The sequence below is a fragment of the Colobus angolensis genome, unplaced genomic scaffold, assembly GCF_000951035.1.
Source record: "Colobus angolensis palliatus isolate OR3802 unplaced genomic scaffold, Cang.pa_1.0 Scaffold494, whole genome shotgun sequence".
Lineage (NCBI taxonomy): Eukaryota > Metazoa > Chordata > Mammalia > Primates > Cercopithecidae > Colobus > Colobus angolensis.
In genome coordinates, this window is record NW_012118421.1 from 494,704 (window position 1) to 514,876 (window position 20,173).

At 43.4% G+C, this 20,173-nt stretch overlaps 1 long non-coding RNA gene across 1 annotated transcript; it reads right to left on the minus strand.

The window, feature by feature from the left end:
• Positions 1–2,111: 2,111 nt before the first annotated feature.
• Positions 2,112–20,105, minus strand: LOC105524267. The gene is made up of 3 exons (XR_001003732.1): positions 19,997–20,105; positions 8,036–8,173; positions 2,112–2,236 (listed from the first exon to the last, which is right to left on the minus strand). It is a non-coding gene; the product is annotated as an uncharacterized LOC105524267 (long non-coding RNA).
• Positions 20,106–20,173: the final 68 nt, after the last annotated feature.

Here is a 20,173-nt window from a genome sequence, read left to right on the forward strand (position 1 = left end):
GGTTCAAGCAATTATCCTGCTTCTCTCTCCCAAGTAGCTGGGATTACAGGGCAGGCACCACCACACCTGGCTAATTTTTTTATTTTTAGTAAAGATGGGGTTTCACCATGTTGGCCAGGCTGGTCTCAAACTCCTGACATCAGGTGATCTGCCCGCCTTGGCCTCCCAAAGTGCTGGGATTACAGGTGTAAGCCACCGAGCCGGCCTTAGAGTTTTTATTTTTTTAAGAGACAAAGTCTAGCTGTTATCCAGGCTGGGCTGCAGTGGCATGACTGTAGATCAATGAAACTTCAAATTGCTGGGCTAAAGGAGTCCTGCCTCAGCCTCCCAAGTAGCTGGGACTTACAGGTGTGTGCCACCATACCTGGCTAATTTTTTTTTTTTTTGGGAGAGATGGTTTTTCAGGCTGTTACTGAACTCCTGGCCTCAAGCAATCCTCCCACCTTGGCCTGCTAAGGCACTGGGATTACAGGCGTGAGGCACTGCACCTGGCCAAAAAGTTTTTATTGGGTTGCTGATGGCCACAGAAGCTACAAGCCAGTATGTGGATGGGTGTCTGCATATTTTCCTTTGAAAAGGGGTAAAAAAAATCTTCAAAAATGTAAATAAGGCTGGGCGCCGTGGCTCACACCTGTAATCCCAGCACTTTGGGAGGCTGAGGTGGGTGGATCACAAGGTCAGGAGATCGAGATCAGCCTGGCCAACATGGTGAAACCCCGTCTCTACTAAAAATACAAAAATTAGCCGGGCGTGGTGGTGCTCACCTGTAGTCCCAGCTACTTGGGAGGCTGAGGCAGAAGAATCGCTTGAACCTGGAAGGCAGAGGTTGCAGTGACCCAAGATCATGTCACCACACTCTAGTCAGGGCGACAGAGTGAGACTACATCTCAAAAAAAAAAAGTAAGTAAATATGTGTTTTGTACACCTTTATTATCTTCTTTAAAAAGAAACCAACAAAAATTACTTGGTTATCCATTTATAAACCATGATTTTTAAGAGTTCATAATTTTTAAATCTCAATTTTCAATTATATTGATTCTATTAGTTATGTGATTCTTATGTAAGAGCAAGGTATTATTGTTCACCACATATGGGATAGTGAGAAAATACCATGAACTTATTATTGGACAATGAATTTACTCTGATCATTTGTCTCTCTACCTCTAATATGAGCAACTGGGGGAGAGAGAGAGAGGTGGGAAAGAGGAGGGAATGAAATAATTTCCTTCTATAAAAAAGGGGAGGCCAAGCGCGGTGGCTCATGCCTGTAATCCCAGCACTTTGGGAGGCTGAGGCGGGTGGATCACGAGGTAGCAGATCGAGGCCATCTTGGCTAACATGGTGAAACTCCGTCTCTACTAAAAATACAAAAAATTACCCAGGCGTGGTAGTGGGCTCTTGTAGTCCCAGCTACTCAGGAGGCAGAGGCAGGAGAATCACTTGAACCCAGGAGGTGGAGGTTGCAGTGAGCCGAGATCACGCCACTGCACTCCAGCCTAGGCAGCAGAGCGAGACTCCATCTCAAAAAAAAACAAAGTGGGGGGGAAGACTACATCCTTAATCTTACTGAGGTATGTCTTTCCACATTAGATTGCACTTGACATCAGAGATACTCAATATTTCTCTGCATTGCCATCAGAATTATAGAACTATTAGTGAACTGATAAAGATTACTGCATTAACCAAAAAAATTCCTTTCCCCTTTTTAGTTATTTTTCTTCTTAAATATGGGAAAAAGAGAAAACCTCTGTTGTAGCCTAACCTATGGCATCATTCCCTCATGGACTGCTATTCTGTGGCATATACAATACCTGCTGAAAAAGAGGTATTGTGAGCATTACTTAGGCCTTTTATGTATTTTCAACATTCAGAGATTAAATACACTTCTAATCAACCTCTAGAGATTCAAAAATGCTGCTACCAAAACTGTATCTGGTAGCAAGACAATTCAAAAAATTTTACTTTCCAATAAAATCAGCGAAGAGAGAAATATGTGAACAGGATATAAGCACAACAATTCATCTCTGTTAATGTTTTAAAATATTTAAGATCATTCAATCTGTTTCTATACAATGGCAACCAAGAACAGATTGGAAAACAATGCAAAAGGTAAGTTAAAACGTACCTTTATTCTGTTAGTGAACAGGTATTTTTTTATGACCATTTCCTGCAATTGGGGAAAGTCTCCTTTCAATTCTACTCCATAGAGTTGCACTGCTGAACTGGAAAGATAACCCTAAAACAGGAAGATACACTATGATACAAATGAATGAACTCTTACTGGTGGGTTTATTTCTACTTGAAATTTTAAAAAATTGAGCTTTAAAAAATATAGTTTGGTCAGGCACGGTGGCTCACGCCTGTAATCCCAGCACTCTGGGAGGCCAAGGCAGACGGATCACCTGAGGTCAGCAGTTCCAGACCATCCTGGCCAAGATGGCAAAACCCTGACTCTACTAAAAATACAAAAAATTAGTCAGGCTTAGTAGTGGGCACCTGTAATCTCCGCTACTCGGGAGGCTGAGGCAAGAGAATTGCTTGACTTCGGGAGGCAGAGGTTTCAGTGAGCCAAAATCGCGCCACTGAACTCCAGTCTGGGCGACAGAGTGAGACTGTCTCAAAACATATAAATAAAAATAATTCAATAAAGTAAAAATAAAATGAAAGTAATATCTTGTAGTTTATCTAAAACTTACAACTTCCTGAACTGAAAAAGGCTCTTACTGATCAAAGCCTTGATTATAGTTTATTAATTCCCATTATCTAAAAGTTGCATTTTTAAAGATGGGTTTCCTTTATTTTTGAGACAGGGTGTCCCTCTGCCGCCTAGGCTGGAATGCAGTGGCATAATCACAGTTCACTGCACCCTCATCTTCCCCAGGCTCAGGTGATCTTCTCACCTCAGCCTCCCAAGTAGCTGGGACCAGGAGTGTACACCACCATGCCTGGCTAATTTTTGTATTGCTTTTGGAGAGACAGAGTTTAGCCATGTTGCCCAGGTTGGTCTCGAACTCCTAGGCTCAAGTGATCCTCCAGCCGTAGCCTCCCAAAGTGCTGGGATTACAGGCATGAACCACTGTGCCTAGCCGGCCACATGTTTTAATAAGTCTCCTAATGACAACCAGAAATCATATTTCGGATTTTGGTAAAACCATTTAAGAACCTAAGAAATAAATACTCACGATTTTATTTTTAAAAGTCCACACTGAAGTGATGTTTTAGAAACAAGCATTGAAACTGAGGATCACAAAAACTTGGAGCAAGATGTGTCCTTGGATAGCATTTAGTTTGCTCATTTACAAATGAGGAACTAGAGGCCTAGAGGTGTTAAGTGGTTTGCTTATGGCCATACAGCAATATCCTAGGTCAAGTAAATTTGTCAGCTTTATAAAAGCTCTTATCAACATACTATTTTAGTATAGTACCAAAAAAAGAAGGGGTTAGAAGGCAGACAATAGTGACAAAATAGCAAGTGTTACAAGAAAGAGTCATATACTTCTGTTTTGTAGATATTCCTTAATCTGTGTTGCAGAGACAAAGCAGTAAAGGAAGTAAAGTAGTAAAAAGGAAATCAGACAGCTTGTCTTTGAAATCCCAGTTGTCATCATAAACTAGAACGTAAGTGTCTACCTATGTCATATTTTATTCTTTTACTTTAATAAAGCCACACTGTCACCTTGGATGGTGGTAGGCAAAGCTGTTGCTAGCAGAAGAAAATATTTTCCAAATGTTGATGTCTGCAAGTGAGAGGTGACAATGTGCTAGCAGCCCTCACTTGCTCTTGGTGCCTCCTCGGCCTCGGGGTCAGCTCTGGCTGCGCTGGAGAAAGCCCTTCAGCCCGCCGCTGTGCTGTGGGGGCCCCTCTCTGGGGCTGGCTGATGCCAGAGCCGGCTCCCTCTGCTCGCGGGGAGGTGTGGAGGGAGATGCGCCGGGCATGAGTAGGAGCTGCATGTGGCGCTCGCCGGCCGGCGCGGGTTCCAGGTGGGCGCGGGCTTGGTGGGCACCTCACTTGGCGCAGCAGCCGGCACCTGCTGGGCTTGATTGGGGGACAAGCTCCCTCTGGGCTGCTGGAGTGCTGGGGTGCCATAAAGTCCCGGGGAGAGTGCCAGTGAGAGGTGAAGCTGGCTGGGCTTCTGGCACTGGTGGAGACTTGGAGAACTTTTCTGTCTAGCTAAAGGATTGTATATGCACCAATCAGCACTTTGTGTCTAGCTAAAGGTTTGTAAATCACCAATCAGCACTCTGTTAACATGGACCAATTAGCTCTCTGTAAAATGGACCAAGCAGCAGGATGTGCGTGGGGCCAGATAAGGGAATAAAAGTAGGCTACCTGGGCCAGCAGCAGCAACCCTGGGGTCACTTTCCACTGTGTGGAAGCTTTGTTCTTTCACTCTTTGCAATAAATCTTGCTGCTGCGCATTCTTTGGGTCCACACTGCCTTTATGAGCTGTAACACTCGCCGCCAAGGTCTGCAGCTTCACTCCTGAGGACAGCGAGACCACAAACCCACCGGGAGGGACAAACAACTCCAGACGGGAGGAACGAACAATTCCAGATGTGCCACCTTAAGAGCTATAACACTCATTGTGAAGGTCTGCAGCTTCACTCCTGAAGCCAGCCAGACCACGAAACCCACCAGAAGGAAGAAACTCTGAAGCCAGCGAGACCACGAAACCCACCAGAAGGAAGAAACTCTGAACACGTCCGAACGTCAGAAGGAAGAAACTCCGGACACACCATCTTTTTTTTTTTTTTTTTTGAGACGGAGTCTCACTCTGTCGCCCAGGCTGGAGTGCAGTGGCCGGATCTCAGCTCACTGCAAGCTCTGCCTCCCGGGTTTATGCCATTCTCCTGCCTCAGCCTCCCGAGTAGCTGGGACTACAGGCGCCCGCCACCTCGCCCGGGTAGTTTTTTGTATTTTTTAGTAGAGACGGGGTTTCACCATGTTAGCCAGGATGGTCTCGATCTCCTGACCTCGTGATCCGCCCGTCTCGGCCTCCCAAAGTGCTGGGATTACAGGCTTGAGCCACCGCGCCCGGCCTACACCATCTTTAAGAACTGTAACACTCACTGCGAGGGTCCGTGGCTTCATACTTGAAGTCAGCAAGACCAAGAACCTACCAATTCCGGACCCACAAGCTGGACAGTACCCCATAAAGGACTATGCTGGGCCTGGAGCTGATGTCAACCAAGACCTTTCCTGATATGTCAGAGAGTATAGGATGATAAATGAATTTCATTTCCATGAGGGAGGAGTAAAGAGAAATAAATCCCGGAGAATTAGAAGAGTGAACATCAAATTTTGCTTGGGTATAACCAATTGCATTCTGGACTTCTAATTCTTTCATCTATAAAGTATATTTCATGTTTTTTTCCTTAATGAAAATCATCCAGAAGTTATTTAGAAAAAATTTGTGTGATAATTTTTTACTCATCCACTCTGACTTACATCAGAGAGAACAAATATTAAGTCCGACATTTAAAAGGCCTTTAGGGAACAGCTACTTAGAAGACCGTCTCTATTCCTGTGCCCCTCATCTCCTTCTTGCTGCTGCTTTAGAGATTCTGACTTTTTCCTTCCTCTACTTCCTATGGCCTGTTGCTGCCTGGGACAGCGTCATAACTTCCATACCATCTGGCTTTCTCATCTTATCCCAGAACTAACCTCAGAAGTCCTATGTATTGCTGCATAGACTGTAGACTACCAAATGTATGACTGGCTCTGGAGCTATGCTGAGTGGCAGCCCTAATCAACCTGGAATAGATTCTGGAGGGCAAAAGAGGAGTGATGTGAAAGATTCACATACACCCATAAATTGCTTTTATCCCACTTAAGTTTACCTGCCACCATTTCTAGCCTCCTAATCTATCTTCTCACCTTAGTTTCTGTCATGAAATATCTGAGATAGCCTGAGTCTGGTTTTCTTCTGATATGTAGGTAACCCAATGACTTATTATATTATGTTCTATGTAATAATAATGATTAGGAAGGGGGAAAACCTTAGTCCTAACAGAGGGTGAAAAGTAAAATGGAAGCAGGTAGGCCAATCCCTTAGAAGAGAATAAAAGGTTTCAGTAGGCCTCTGAAGTCATTCTTGGGGGTTGGGCTGTAAGCAGTGTAGTTGTTATCTCCCTAGGATCCTCATCTTCTCTACCCTCTGCCACACTGGTGCTTCTTTGGGTTACAGTCACCACCACAGTCTTGTAGCTAGACATGCCCCTTGTCATAGAGAGGGGGAAAGTCCCTCATGGTGATAACTGTTTCAGATTCATTATAGTTCTCTATAATGGGGAGGCTGGTTTGTTTACCCAGTAATTAAAAATAAGATTTTTATGGGAAGACACATCCTAATCTTTAAATTTTTATCTGTCAAACATAGCTCTTCTATACATATTTTTAACACGATATTACAGTTATTAACTGTTCAATAATATAGGTACAATATATTTGTATTAGCAATATATTCCAAATTGGTAGTTAATCTTTGATAATGATATTATCTAAGATCAGTAACATAAGCACAAGATTATTTACCCAGAGGGGTAGCCCACTCTATGTAATAATCCTAAATGTAAGTGAGCAGGGAAATACACGTCTCAAGTAACAGACTAGACAAATCTATCCAGTCTGAACAAAGACAGAAGACTTTCTGTCACTAGAGAAGTTCTCTAATATGGATTGGGATGCTTCACTCGGTCAAATTATAGCCTGAATGAATGATTTCTCAAGATTATCTATCTCTGTCTTCTGTGTCCATGCCCACCCAATAATATCTGATCACTATCTGATTTCTTAAGTAGATTTTTTCTTTTAGACAGTCTTGCTCTGTCACCCAGGCTGGAGTACAGTGGTGTGATCTCAGCTCACTGCACCCTCCACCTCCTGGGTTCAAGCAATTCTCATGCCTCAGCCTCATGAGTAGCTGGGATTACAGATGTGTGCTGCCACATCCTGCTATTTTTTTATTTTTAGTACAGATGGAGTTTTACCATGTTGGTCAGGCTGGTTTCAAGCTCCTGGCCTGAAGTGATCTGCCCATCTCGGCCTCCCAAGTGCTGGGATTACAGGCATAAGCCACTGCGCCCAGCCAGATGTTTTTCTTTTAAGTGACTGGGTCTCCTGTTGTCCAGGCTGGAGTGCAGTGGCTATACACAGGCCCAATCACACTGCACTGCAGCCCTGAACTCCTGGTCTTAAGCAATCCTTCCACCTCAGCCTTCCAAGTAGCTGAGACTACAGGTACACACCACCATGTCCAGCTCAAGTAGATGTTTTTATAGGGAGAACATTTCAGCCTCCTTGGAAACTGTATTTCTCATTCTAAATCAATCAGTGTATGGTTTATCAATCTTTGTTCAGCATGCAGAGTATGAGTCAGTTCCTTTGTATTGTCACCTCTGTTTAGCTTCTGAACCTGCAGAGTCGCCTTTGATTAAATAGTTTCTAGATGTGAAAAACATCTCACTGCCCTACTTGACTAGGAAAAAAAAATTGTGAAAAACAGTTTCTAGGCTGGGTGTGGTAGCTCATGCCTGTAATCCCAGCACTTTGGGAGGCCAAGGTGGGTGGATCACTTGAGGTCAGGAGTTCGAGACCAGCCTAGCCAACATGGTGAAAACCTGTCTCTACTAAAAATACAAAAAAATTAGCTGGGTGTGGTGGCGGGCGCCTCTAATCCCAGCTACTTGGGAGGCTGAGGCACAACTGCTTGAACCCAGGAGGTGGAGGCTGCAGTGAGCCGAGATTGTGTCACTGCACTCCAGCCTGGGTGATAGAGGGAGACTCAGTTTCAAAAAACAAAACAAAACAACAACAACAACAAAAAAGTTTCTAAATATATCCTGGGGGACATTAAGTGACCTATTCTCCCAATATTCGTTTACCCTCCCTAACTGCAGTATTTGGTAATAACCATGCCACAGGTTGGCCTTTTGCTTTCAGAAAACATTGAATAGCTTAGTCCAAACTGCATACTCATGACTTGTAAGAAAAAATACACATAAAGTCATCAGATTTGCACACCTAAGTGCCTACCTAAAGGTGCTGTCTGGTGTGAGCTGCACATCATACAGTAGTTTCTGCTCATTTTTCCTTTCTCATATAATGAATCAATAAGTCTTCATCATAAAGGAATGCACCAAGGTGAACTGTGGGTTCCGGCTGCTGCTGCATCTGGTGGAGAGAAAAACATCAAAAGAAACAAAGTACAAAGAAGTATCTTTTTATTGCTAAATAAAGTAAAATGTCAGTGGTCTATATGCTAACATTCTGAGAGCAACAAAAAGGCACAGTAAGACATTGTTTTGCTTATGCAAGTAACCGCTCCACTTTCGTTTTATTTCTGAGACCTTAGAAATATATAAAACTCTAGTTGAAAGGAATCTCATAGATCATTTTGTCTATCCTAAGTAGTATATTTTACAAATAGTTACCCAGAAAGATTTCTTCAAAGAAATTATATTAGTTAATAATAGGGGAAAAGTTTAATACCAGGTCTTCGGAGTCCTGCATGTCAGTGACTTACCATTAAAATATCTAACAAGTAATCTTTTCCCAGAGTGCAGTTTTCAAATAATAAAATGCTATTAAAACTTCGTGCTTATAAATAGTAGTCATTTATCAATATTAGTGGTATAGGATATACTAGCAAATGGCTACAAAGAAATAAATGTTTGATTCCTTTTACCTTAACGGTAATAAACCACTCTACTTGAATACCTAAAAATGTGTCTACATTTAAACAGAGAAACCTTGGTTGGTATATAAAAATCAGGTATGGATATATAAGGATCAGAAGGAAATTTAAGATAAAAAGTTGGACCAGGTGCGGTGGCTCATGCCTGTAATCCCAGCACTTTGGGAGGCCAAGGTGGGTGGATCATGAGGTCAGGAGATCGAGACCATCCTGGCTAACATGGTGAAACCCCATCTCTACTAAAAATACAAAAAAAAATTAGCTGGGCTTTGTGGCACGCACCTGTAGTCTCAGCTATTCAGGAGGCTGAGGTAGGAGAATGGTGTGAACTCGGGAAGCAGAGCTTGCAGTGAGCCAAGATCGTGCCACTGCACTCCAGCCTGGGCGACAGAGAGAGACTCCATCTCAAAAAAAACAAAAAAAAGAAAAGATAAAAAGTTGAAGTTTGTGGGTCAATTATTAACATATAAGGATTACTTTTCTCATTGTATATACTGTGGATTTCACAAAACTGTTTATATGCATAGCACTATTAAGAATGTGCCGATGGCTGGGCATGGTGGCTCACGCCTGTAATCCCAGCACTTTGGAAGACTAAGGTGGGTGGATCACTAGGTCAGGAGTTTGAGACCAGCCTGACCAACATAGTGAAAACCCATCTCTACCAAAATACAAAAATTAGCCAGGCGTGGTGTCGGGTGCCTGTAATCCCAGCTACTTGGGAGGCTGAGGCAGGAGAATTGCTCAAACCTGGGAGGCGGGGGTTGCAGTGAGCCGAGATCGCACCATTGCACTCCAGCCTGGGCAATAAGAGCAAGACTCTGTCTCAGGGAAAAAAAAAGAATGTGCAGAATTTAGCTCCTTTATTCAGTCATTCACAGTCTGAAAACCACATGGAGAATAGCTGTTTTCAGGTTAGTGGGTGGCAATTTTTTTTTTTTTTTTTAAAATAGAGATGGGGTCTTGCTATGTTCCAGGCTGGTCTTGAACTCCTAGGCTCAAATGATCCTCTCCCTTCAGCCTCCCAAAGGGCTGGGATTATAGGTATGAGCCACCACACCCGGCCAAGAAGAGATTATTAGCCTTGCTTTACAAAACAATATTCATAACACAGGTTTCCCATTAAGGGTTAGGATTTGAAGGAACTTGAAAGAGAGGGCTGCCTGGAGAAGAAAAATGAGAACTTTTTTTTTTTTGAGATGGAGTCTTACTCTGTCACCCAGGCTGGAGTGCAGTGGTGCGATCTTGGCTCACTGCAAGCTCCGCCTCCTGGGTTCAAGTCATTCTCCTGCCTCAGCCTCCCAAGTAGCTGGGACTACAGGTGCCCGCCACCACGCCCGGCTAATTTTTTATATTTTTAGTAGAGACAGGGTTTCACCGTGTTAGCCAGGATGGTCTCGATCTCCCGACCTCGTGATCCATTCACCTCAGTCTCCTACAGTGCTGGGACTATAGGCGTGAGCCACCGTGTCAGGCCAAAAATGAGAACTAATTCTAAAAATAAAGGGATAGAAGAATAAGTAAAAGTGTAAGGTGCAAATGTAGGAGAAGGAAACAAAAAAGTGAGCTTCATCCTTAATACAACTGAGGGAAATGGAATGGAGGAAAAAACAAGGACATGGATGTAGTAGGATCACATCATTGGCCCTTCTTGGGCTTTGATTGTTTTTCCAGAGCCTGGCAAACAGGATACTCTCAAAAAATATTTGTTGAATGAATAGTACTGATGAGTCAAAGGGGTGAGGACTCAAAAGAATTGGGGACATGGTTGAAGCACTACATGAAAAACTGTTTAAAACCAAATTTAGGGCTGACTAGGCTGAAGAGACTGGGGGGTTAGGAAGAATAGGAGAACCTTTAAGAAACACTCAGAGTAAATTTAACATATTTACTTTTATTTATGTCTTCATGAACTATCCTCAGTCAATGATGTCAGACATTCACTTCTCTTGCTTTATGATCTAAGTGTTGCATTATCAGACTGCACATCATGTGCATTCTGGTGTGACACCATGAGCTGAGACTTTCCCATTGCTCATGAGTGAATGCTAACTGACCTGATTTCTTAATTTTCTTTCTGTATGCTCTCTGCAGCGTGGTCTCTGGAATCCCTGCTGGTGTCGGTCAATCCTGGTGGTAGTTTCGCATAGTTGAGCTGGTTTCTGCAGCATGATATAATGCTGTGGAGGCAAACTGCGGCAATGTTGTTGCTGTTATTTTTGAGGAAAAAGGATGACTTGGCATAAGGAAAAAATTGGGCCCGCCTGCTCTCTCAAATGACTTCCATGCCTCTCTGAACTTCAGTATCTCATCTATTACCCTAGGAATTTAGATTAAAGCAGAACCAAAATACTAAAGAAAATTTTTTTTTATGAACAGCATAATCATCTGGGGCTCTTTTGTGACTGATGAATCTGAGCTATGAATGGTTGCACAGTTCCACTAACCTTAGTGGAAAGTATCCTGATGACAGAATAGTGGTACCACCTATACCCTGCCATTTTAGATACATAAGTAGCGATGTCAATTCCAGAGTAGTAGACATGCAGCCGGGTACGGTGGCTCATGCCTGTAATCCCAGCACTTTGGGAGGCCGAGGCGTGTGGATCACCTGAGATCAGGAGTTCGAGACCAGCCTGGCCAACATGGTGAAACTCCATCTCTACTAAAAATACAAAAACTAGCCAGGCGTGGTGGTTGGCACCTGTAATCCCAGCTACTCGGGAGGCTGAGGCAGGAGAATCGCTTGAACCTGGGAGGCAGCGGTTGCAGTGAGCCCAGATTGTGCCACTGTACTCCAGCCTGGGTGACAAGAGCAAAACTCCATCTCAAAAAAAAGTTGTTATGCTGTATTTCTAAAAATATTATATTACTATTTTTGAAATGCTTTCAATTCTCTGCTGGATCAATCTACAAATGTAGAATCTGTGGATATGGAGAACCCACTGCATATCCTAAGCATTTATGCTACATCATTAAAATTAAAATTTGTGGAAACTTTACTTTTGAAGGTTGTGTAGTCCCTATTTAACCATTCACTGTTACCCTGAGACAGTTAAATATAGTTATAATTGTGAAAAACTGAGAATATTGCAACAAACATTTTGACAAACATCATCTCTTTGCATCTTCAATTATTTCCTTACTATAAATTCTTAGAAGTGCTTCAATATTTTAAAGCCTTTTCCTACATATTTGCACATTTCTTTCTGTCTTGAAGGACATCAGTTTAACAGAAATAGAAAAGAACATGAGCCTCTGGCTGGACGTGGTGGCTCACGCCTGTAATCCCAGCACTTTGGGAGACTGAGGTGGGCGGATCACTTGAGGTCAGGAGTTTGAGACCAGTCTGTCCAACATGGTAAAATCCTGTGTCTACTAAAATACAAAAATTAGCTGGGCATGGTGGTACATGCCTGTAATCCTAGTTGCTTGGGAGGCTGAGGCAGGAGAATTACTTGACCCCGGGAGCTGGAGGTTGCAGTGAGTTGAGATGGCTCTACTACACTCCAGCCTGGGCATGAGACTGCCTCTCAAAAAAAGAAACAAACAAAAAAGAAAACAAGTCTCATCAAACCCTCACAACACTGATTATTATTATAAAAACAAACTTGGGCAGGTCACGGTGGCTCACCCCTGTAATCCCAGCACTTTGGGAGGCCAAGGCAGGTGGACTGCTTGAATCCCAGGGTTTGAGACCAGCCTGGGCAACATGGTGAAACCCCATCTCTACAAAAAAAATTAAAATGTAGCTGGGTGTGGTGGTGTATACCTATAGTCCCAGCTACTCGGGAGGCTGAGGTAGGAGGATCACCTGAACCCGGGAGGTCAAGGCTGCAGCGAGCCGTGATCACGATTGCATACCAGCCTGGGCAACCAGAGTAAGATCCTATCTGGGGGAAAAAAAAAACAACTAAAAACAAAAACTGGTTGTTTTAATATGCATTTATTTAATTACTACTGAGGTGGAACATCTCTTAACATGTAAACAGCGAATGTGTAGTAATACTATGTTGCTTGGAAAAAGATTAAAGGAAGGTGCTAATCAGCTGCCTAAAGGACAGTAGAGTTTTTCTCAAATTACATATGTAGAGGGGAAGGGAATGGAGAACAAGAGCTTCTCTAAAGGGCAAAATCAATTCTTTAAAATTTCCTACTTACATCTAGTTAAATATATGGGGAAAGAAAAGTCCTCAAAGCTGACAGCCTATGAATCAAACCTCACTTTTTATATCTAGTTAGGTGTTCAGTCCCACCACTTTTTTTTTTGAAACCTATTTTCCCTTCATTCCCAATTCAACTATCTCATAGCCACAGTCATCACTTCACAAATGGAATACCATCACAAACTCATAACCAGTTCCTCAGCATCGGCTTCTCCCCACTATAAAATACCTTGTTCACCTAAGCTAATCTTGCTTAAACCTCACTTTTGTATCACTCCCTCTCCTTACAAATTTTTAATGATTTTCTATTTTTCAGTGCATCAAATCTTGAGATTTTTAAGGTCCTCCATATTACAAGTCTACTCATCTATTTTCTCAAAATTTTATTTTTAATTGACAATAATTGCATATATTTACGGGGTACAGTGTATACATTGTAGAATGACCATCACATATTTATTATTTCTTTGTTTTTCTTGAGATGGAGTTTCGCTCGTTGCCCAGGCTGGAGTGCAATGGTGTGATCTTGGCTCGCCGCAACCTCCGCTTTCCCGGTTCAAGCGATTCTTCTGTTTCAACCTCCTGAGTAGCTGGGATTACAGGCATGTGCCACCACACCTGGCTAATTTTTTTTTTTTTTTTTTTTTTTCAGTAGGGACAGGTTTCTCCATGCTTGTCAGGCTAGTCTCGAACTCTCGACCTCAGGTGATCCACCTGCCTCAGCCTCCCAAAGTGCTGGGATTACAGGCATGAGCCACTGCACCCGGCCAAATTTATTATTTCTTTGTGTCAAGAACATTTAAAACCCACCCTCTCAACAATTCTGAAATACAGTCACATACTACATAATGACGTTTCCATCAATGACAGACTGCACACACCATGGTAGTCCCATAAGATTACAATGCCATATTTTTACTGTACCTTTTCTATGTTTAGATACACAAATACTTACCATTGTGTTACAACTGCCTACAGTATTCAGTACAGGAACATGCTGTACAGGTTTGTAGAAACTGCAACAGACTATACAATCTAGGTTTGTGTAAGTACTGTATATTCCCTGATGCTTGCACAACAATGAAATGGCCTAACAACGCATTTCTCAGAACCTGTCCTTGTTGCTAAATGATGTATGATTGTATATATCTTTTAGCAAATTTGGTGAATTACATTGATTTTCTAATGTTAAACCAACAGGGCATTCCTGAAATAAACCCACTTGCTAATGATGTATTATTCTTTTCATATATCCTGGCCATTTTTAATACACAACAAATGTGATTGAGAGAAAAGTACAAATTATTTTTATTCATTTAATAGAACCTACAAAAGCTCTGTAGTTACTGCTCAGCAACATGTTCAATTCTACTCAATGAAGAGGTATTTACAATAAAGGATACAGAGAATCTCCTGTAAGTTTCTAGTCGCCTATTGTTATTTTAAGCTTTTCTTGATTATCTGGTTAATTTCCTTCCTACAAACCTTAATTTTCTATCCTTTGTAACCTGATCCTTAACAGAAACTGTATAAGCAGTTCCGCACAGTGGCTCACACCTGCAATTCCAGTGCTTTGGGAGGCTGAAGTTGGTAAAATGATTGAGCTCAGGAGTTTGAGATCACCCTGGGCAACATGGCGAAACCCTGTCACTACCAAAAAATGCAAAAATTAGCCAGGTATGATGGCATGCACCTGTAATCCCAGCTACTTGGGCTGAGGGAGGAGGCTCACTTGAACTTGGGAAGTTGAAGCTGCAGTGAGCCCTGTGTTCACACCACTACACTCCAGCCTGGGTGACAGAGTGAGACTCTGTCTAAAAGAAGAGGCCCAGCACAGTGGCTCACGCCTATAATCCTAGCACTTTGGGAGGCCAAGGCGAGCAGATCATTTGAGGTCAGGAGTTCGAGACCAGCCTGACCAATATGATGAAACCCTGTCTCTACTAAAAATACAAAAATTAGCCAGGCAAGGGCCAGACTTAATGCCAGAGGTTTAAAAATTTATTTAAAAACTATAGGAGAGGCCAGGCGCACTGGCTCACACCTGTAATCCCAGCACTTTCGGAGGTCGAGGCAGGCGGATCACCTGAGATCAGGAATTCAAGAGCAGCCTGGCCAACATGGTGAAACCTTACCTCTACTAAAAATACAAAAATCACCCGGACTTGGTGGCATGTGCCTGTAATCTCAGCTATTCAAGAGGCTGCACTCCAGCCTGGGCAACACAGCGAGACTCTGTCTCAAAAAAACAAAAACAAAAAACAAACAAAAAACTTCCCCAGGAAAAAGGAAATCTAACTAGGAAAATGAAAAATGGTTGTTTAGAAGAATCATTTGTGCTGTACTTAGACCACTTCATAAAAAGGTATACTAAGAGATTCAGTGTGGGAAGACAAAAAAGTTCTGGCGATTAATAGTGATGATGTTTACAAAACAATGTGAACACATTTAATGCCACTTAACTATACAGTAAAAAATGGTCAAAACAGGCCGGGCGCAGTGGCTCACGCCTGTAATCCCAACACTTTGGGAGGCTGAGGTCGGCAGATCATGAGGTCAGGTGCTCGACACCAGTTTGGCCAACATGGTGAAACTCCACCTCTATTAAAAATACAAAAATGAGCCAGGTGTGGTGCATGCCTGTAATCCCAACTACTCAGGAGGCTGAGGCAGGAGAATCGCTTGAACCTGGGAGGCAGAGGTTGCAGTGAGCTGAGACTGTGCCACTGCACTCTAGCCTGGGCGAAGAGCAAGATTCTGTCTGAATAAAAAAAAAAAAAGGTAAAAACGGTAAATTTTATTTTATATATATTTTACCACAATAAAGAAGGCATACTAATACACTACGTTTTTAAAAGAATTATAAATAACCATACTCCTTTATTTTAAGCTCAGTGATACCCTCACTTCTTTCTTAAAATTTTTTTTAATTTTAATTTTTTTTTTTTTTTTGAGACAGGTTCTCGCTATGTTGCCCAGGCTGGTCTCACATTCCTGGGCTCAGGCAATTCTCCTACCTCGGCCTCCCAAAGTGCTAAGATTACAGGTGTGGGCCACATACCTGGCCTCACTTCTTTTTTTTTTTTTGAGACGGAGTCTTGCTCTGTCGCCCAGGCTCGAGTGCAGTGGCCGGATCTCCGCTCACTGCAAGCTCCGCCCCCCGGGTTCATGCTATTCTCCTGCCTCAGCCTCCGGAGTAGCTGGGACTACAGGCGCCCGCCACCTCGCCCAGCTAGTTTTTTTGTATTTTTTAGTAGAGACAGGATTTCACCGTGTTAGCCAGGATGGTCTCGATCTCCTGACCTCGTGATCCGCCCGTCTCGGCCTCCCAAAGTGCTGGGATTACAGGCTTGAGCCACCACGCCCGGCGGCCTCACTTCTTAAAATATTCGTGTTAATAAACATTCTTCAGAAACTCAAGTTATTTTTTAAATTGTTTAACAAATTGCTTGAGCTTCCTCACTACAGGGTCTGCTGAAGAGAGGCACAGGAAGTACCTGCAGATCGGGTAGGATGGCTCACGCCTGTAATCCCAGCACTTTGGGAAGCCAAGGTGGGAGGATCTCTTGAGGCCAGGAGTTTGAGACTAGCCTGGGCAACACAGTGAGATCCTGTTTCTACAGGAAATTTTAAAAAGCTGGGTGTGGTGGTTTGCACCATAGTACAGCTACTCAGGAGGCTGAGATGGGAGGACTGCTTCAGCCCAGGAGGTCAAAGCTGCAGTGGGCTTATAATGGTGTTACGGCACACCAGCCTCCAGTCTGGGTGACAGAATGAGACCCTGTCTCTAAAAACAACAACAAAAAGTACCTTTAAAAGAAGTAAAAATAGGGCCGAGCGCGGTGGCTCATGCCTGTAATCCCAGCACTTTGGGAGGCACAGGCTGGCAGATCACGAGATCAGAAGATTTGAGACCATCCTGGCTAACACGGTAAAACTCCGTCTCTACTAAAAACACAAAAAAATTAGCCAGGCTTGGTGGCATGCACCTGTAGTTCCAGCTACTCTGAGAGGCTGAGGCAGCAGAATCGCTTGAACCCAGGAAGTGGAGGTTGCAGTGAGCCAAGATCGTGCCATTGCACTCCAGCCTGGGTGACAGCAAGACACTATCTCCAAAAAAAAAAAAAAAGTAAAAATATATTCTTTAGCCAGTGATATTGGCTCTTGTTTACAAAATTATCTAAACATTGTTTCAAGTCTTCCTGATTTTGAAAAATAGAGTCTCAACTGATATCTCTAAAATTTGAGGCTGAGTACAGTGGCTCATGCTTGTAATTTGAACACTTTAGGAGGCTGAGGTGGGAGGATCCCTTGAGGCCAGGAGTGTGAGGCTATAGTGAGCTATCACGGTGCCACTGCACTCCAGCCTGGGTGACAAAGACCCCATCTCAAAAACAAACAAAACACAGAAAAAAAAAAATTCAAGATTTACATTACAGATGGCTCCACAAAACAAATCTTGAGGGCAAGGATGTTTTAGTAATTTTACAATTGCCAGCTCTATGAAGTATGCGACATTTTTGTAGGCCCTCAGTGCTTTTAGAATAAATGAACTTGTGCTGAGGAATGTGAAAAAAGATGTAAACCGGTGCAGTTTTGCTGACAAATGGGATATGAAGAATGAAATGTGCAACACAGGGTTTAGATGAAGTGACAGGAAATTCAGCATATTATGGAAATTCTTATCTTGATTTTGTGTATATAGAAATAAAGATGTATTGGGCTGGGCGCAGTGGCTTACGCCGGTAATTCAGCACTTTGGAAGACTGAGGTAGGCAGATCACGAGGTCACGAGTTCAAGATCAGCCTGTCCAACATGGTAAAACCCCATCTCTACTAAAAATACCAAAATTAGCTGGATGCGGTGGTTCGTGCCTGTAACCCCAGCTACTCCAGGGGCTGAGGCAGGAGAATTGCTTGAACCCAGAAGGCAGGGTGCAATGAGCCAAGATCGTGCCACTGCACTCCAGCGTGGCAACAGACTGAGAATCCATCTCGATAAATAAATAAATAAATAAACAAAGCTGTACCTCTGGTTTTCTATACTTCCCAGGTCAAATCTCACTATCAGATGTTCCTGTTAACTTCAGTTTGACATCTTATCTAAAATGACTCCTAAAATATGTAATAATGATCATTACAATCCCTAAACCTACTGACTCTAACATCACAAAGAATTTTAAGAGGTCAAGGTTAAAAATCTAAAATTGGAAGTCATCAGCTAACAATAACATTTCAAGTCATGAATTTGGATAAAAATAACCATGGAGATCAACATTCAGCAAAATACAGGCATAGTGGCCAGGCGTGGTGGCTCACGCCTGTAATCTCAGCACTCTGGGAGGCTGAGGCAGGAAGATCACCTGAGGTCAGCAGTCTAAGACCAGACTGGGAAACAGGGTGAAATTCCGTCTCCACTACAAATACAAAAATTAGCCGGGCGTGGTGGCGGACGCCTGTAATCCCGGCCACTCAAAATCGCTCGAATCTGGGAGGTGGAGGTTGCAGTGAGCCTGATGGCACCACTGCACCCCCGCCTGGGTGACAAGAGTGAAACTCTGTCTCAAAAAATAAATATACATATACACACACACACACACGCACACACACACACACACACGCATAGGATAGTTTGCTACAGTTACCAAACATAAGAATATCCTTTTTTTTTTTTTTTTTTTTTGAGACGGAGTCTCCCTCTGTCGCCCAGGCTGGAGTGCAGTGGTGCAGTCTTGTCTTACTGCAACCTCTGCCTCCCGGGTTCAGGCGATTCTCCTGCTTCAGACTACCGAATAGCTGGGACTACAAGGGCATGCCACCACGCCCGGCTAATTTTTTGTATTTTTAGTAGAGGCGGGGTTTCACCGTGTTAGACAGGATGGTCTCGATCTCCTGACCTCATGATCCACCCGCCTCGGCCTCCCAAAGTGCTGGGATCACAGGCGAGAGCCAACACACCCAACCAAGAATATCCTATTTTCTTGAGGTTTCATCAGGCTTTACTTTGCCAGAATACATCTATCCCAGTTTTCAATAACTAGATCTGGCTACCACATTTCCTCAGTTTTAACGTGTGTGTTTAAAGAGGGTCTTGTGTCGCTCAGGCTGGAGTGAAGCAGCGGGATAAAAGCTCACTGCAGACTTTTTCTGTCTATAAACCTTCAACACTTGGCTGCGCTGCAATCTCTCTGAGCCTGCCCGATTCGCGAATCGTTCTTTGCTCAAACTGTTAAATTTAACTTGGCTAAGGTTTTTCTTTTAACACTTCCTACTAACGCTACAGTCTAAAACCTCTCCTGCAAAGTGCTTTTTCAGGTGGCAACGTACCAATCCCAACAAGTTTGTGGGAGTAATGGGGAAGAGGACTAACCCTCTATTTTCTTTCAGAAAAAGGGTTACGCACAAGGAGCTCTAAAGGCTTGTCCGAAGTCTGCTGCAAAGTCACAAACCACTCAAAACCAGGTCTTCCCAAACCCAATTAATTCCAAGTGGTACTGTATCCGATTACCCCCATTTTCCAAGAGATAGTTTATTTTTTCCCTCTTTTCCCCTCCCCACTACACTTCCCACTTAGCCCTTTTTGAAATACAAAATAACCTCTCAACTCCCCTCAACAGAGCAATCTCTACAGAGCAAATTCATCTACGAGATCCAAGACGCAACTCCCACCTCCGGGTGTAGCTTCAGAAGGGTAAGCCTTTTAAAGCATGCCCACTTGGCCACTTTTACAACTTATTTCTGCTCAGAAAGGCGTCAACTACCCGGTAGATAACGCACCAGCTAGCAGAGACCTCTTGCTCATTTCCTCTCGTACCTTATAAAATGCCCGCTTTTTTGCTCCAAAGGTGAAGCTGCACAAATGTGCCGCTTCCTCCAGGCTGGCTTCGGAAATAAAATCCCTCTTCTTGTGTATCAGGGCTCGCTCTTGTTAATTGGCCTCTACGTGCGGCGAGCAATTAACTCCTTTTTCCGTTAGAGCACTCTGAGCCCTGGTCAATTTACCCCCACAGGAGAGCAGAGACCAGCACAGCGACCCCAAGGAAGGCTTTTGGCTTCACCCCGCCTAAGTCCTCAAAGTCAGCGCCTGAAGCATATCCTTGCCCCCACCGCCTGCCTCTGGCTGTGGTCACTTACACTTACAGGTAGTTCGCATCCACTGTAGCAGCGCCTGGCGGTCGGCAGGAATCACAGTGCGAAGCCGCCGCAGCATCACTACCTGCTTCGCGGTGGGAAATTTTACGTTGTACGAGCAAGACTCGCAGGCACTGGTTGGCATTGCGCATGCGCAGGGAGAGACCGCCCCACCCTCCG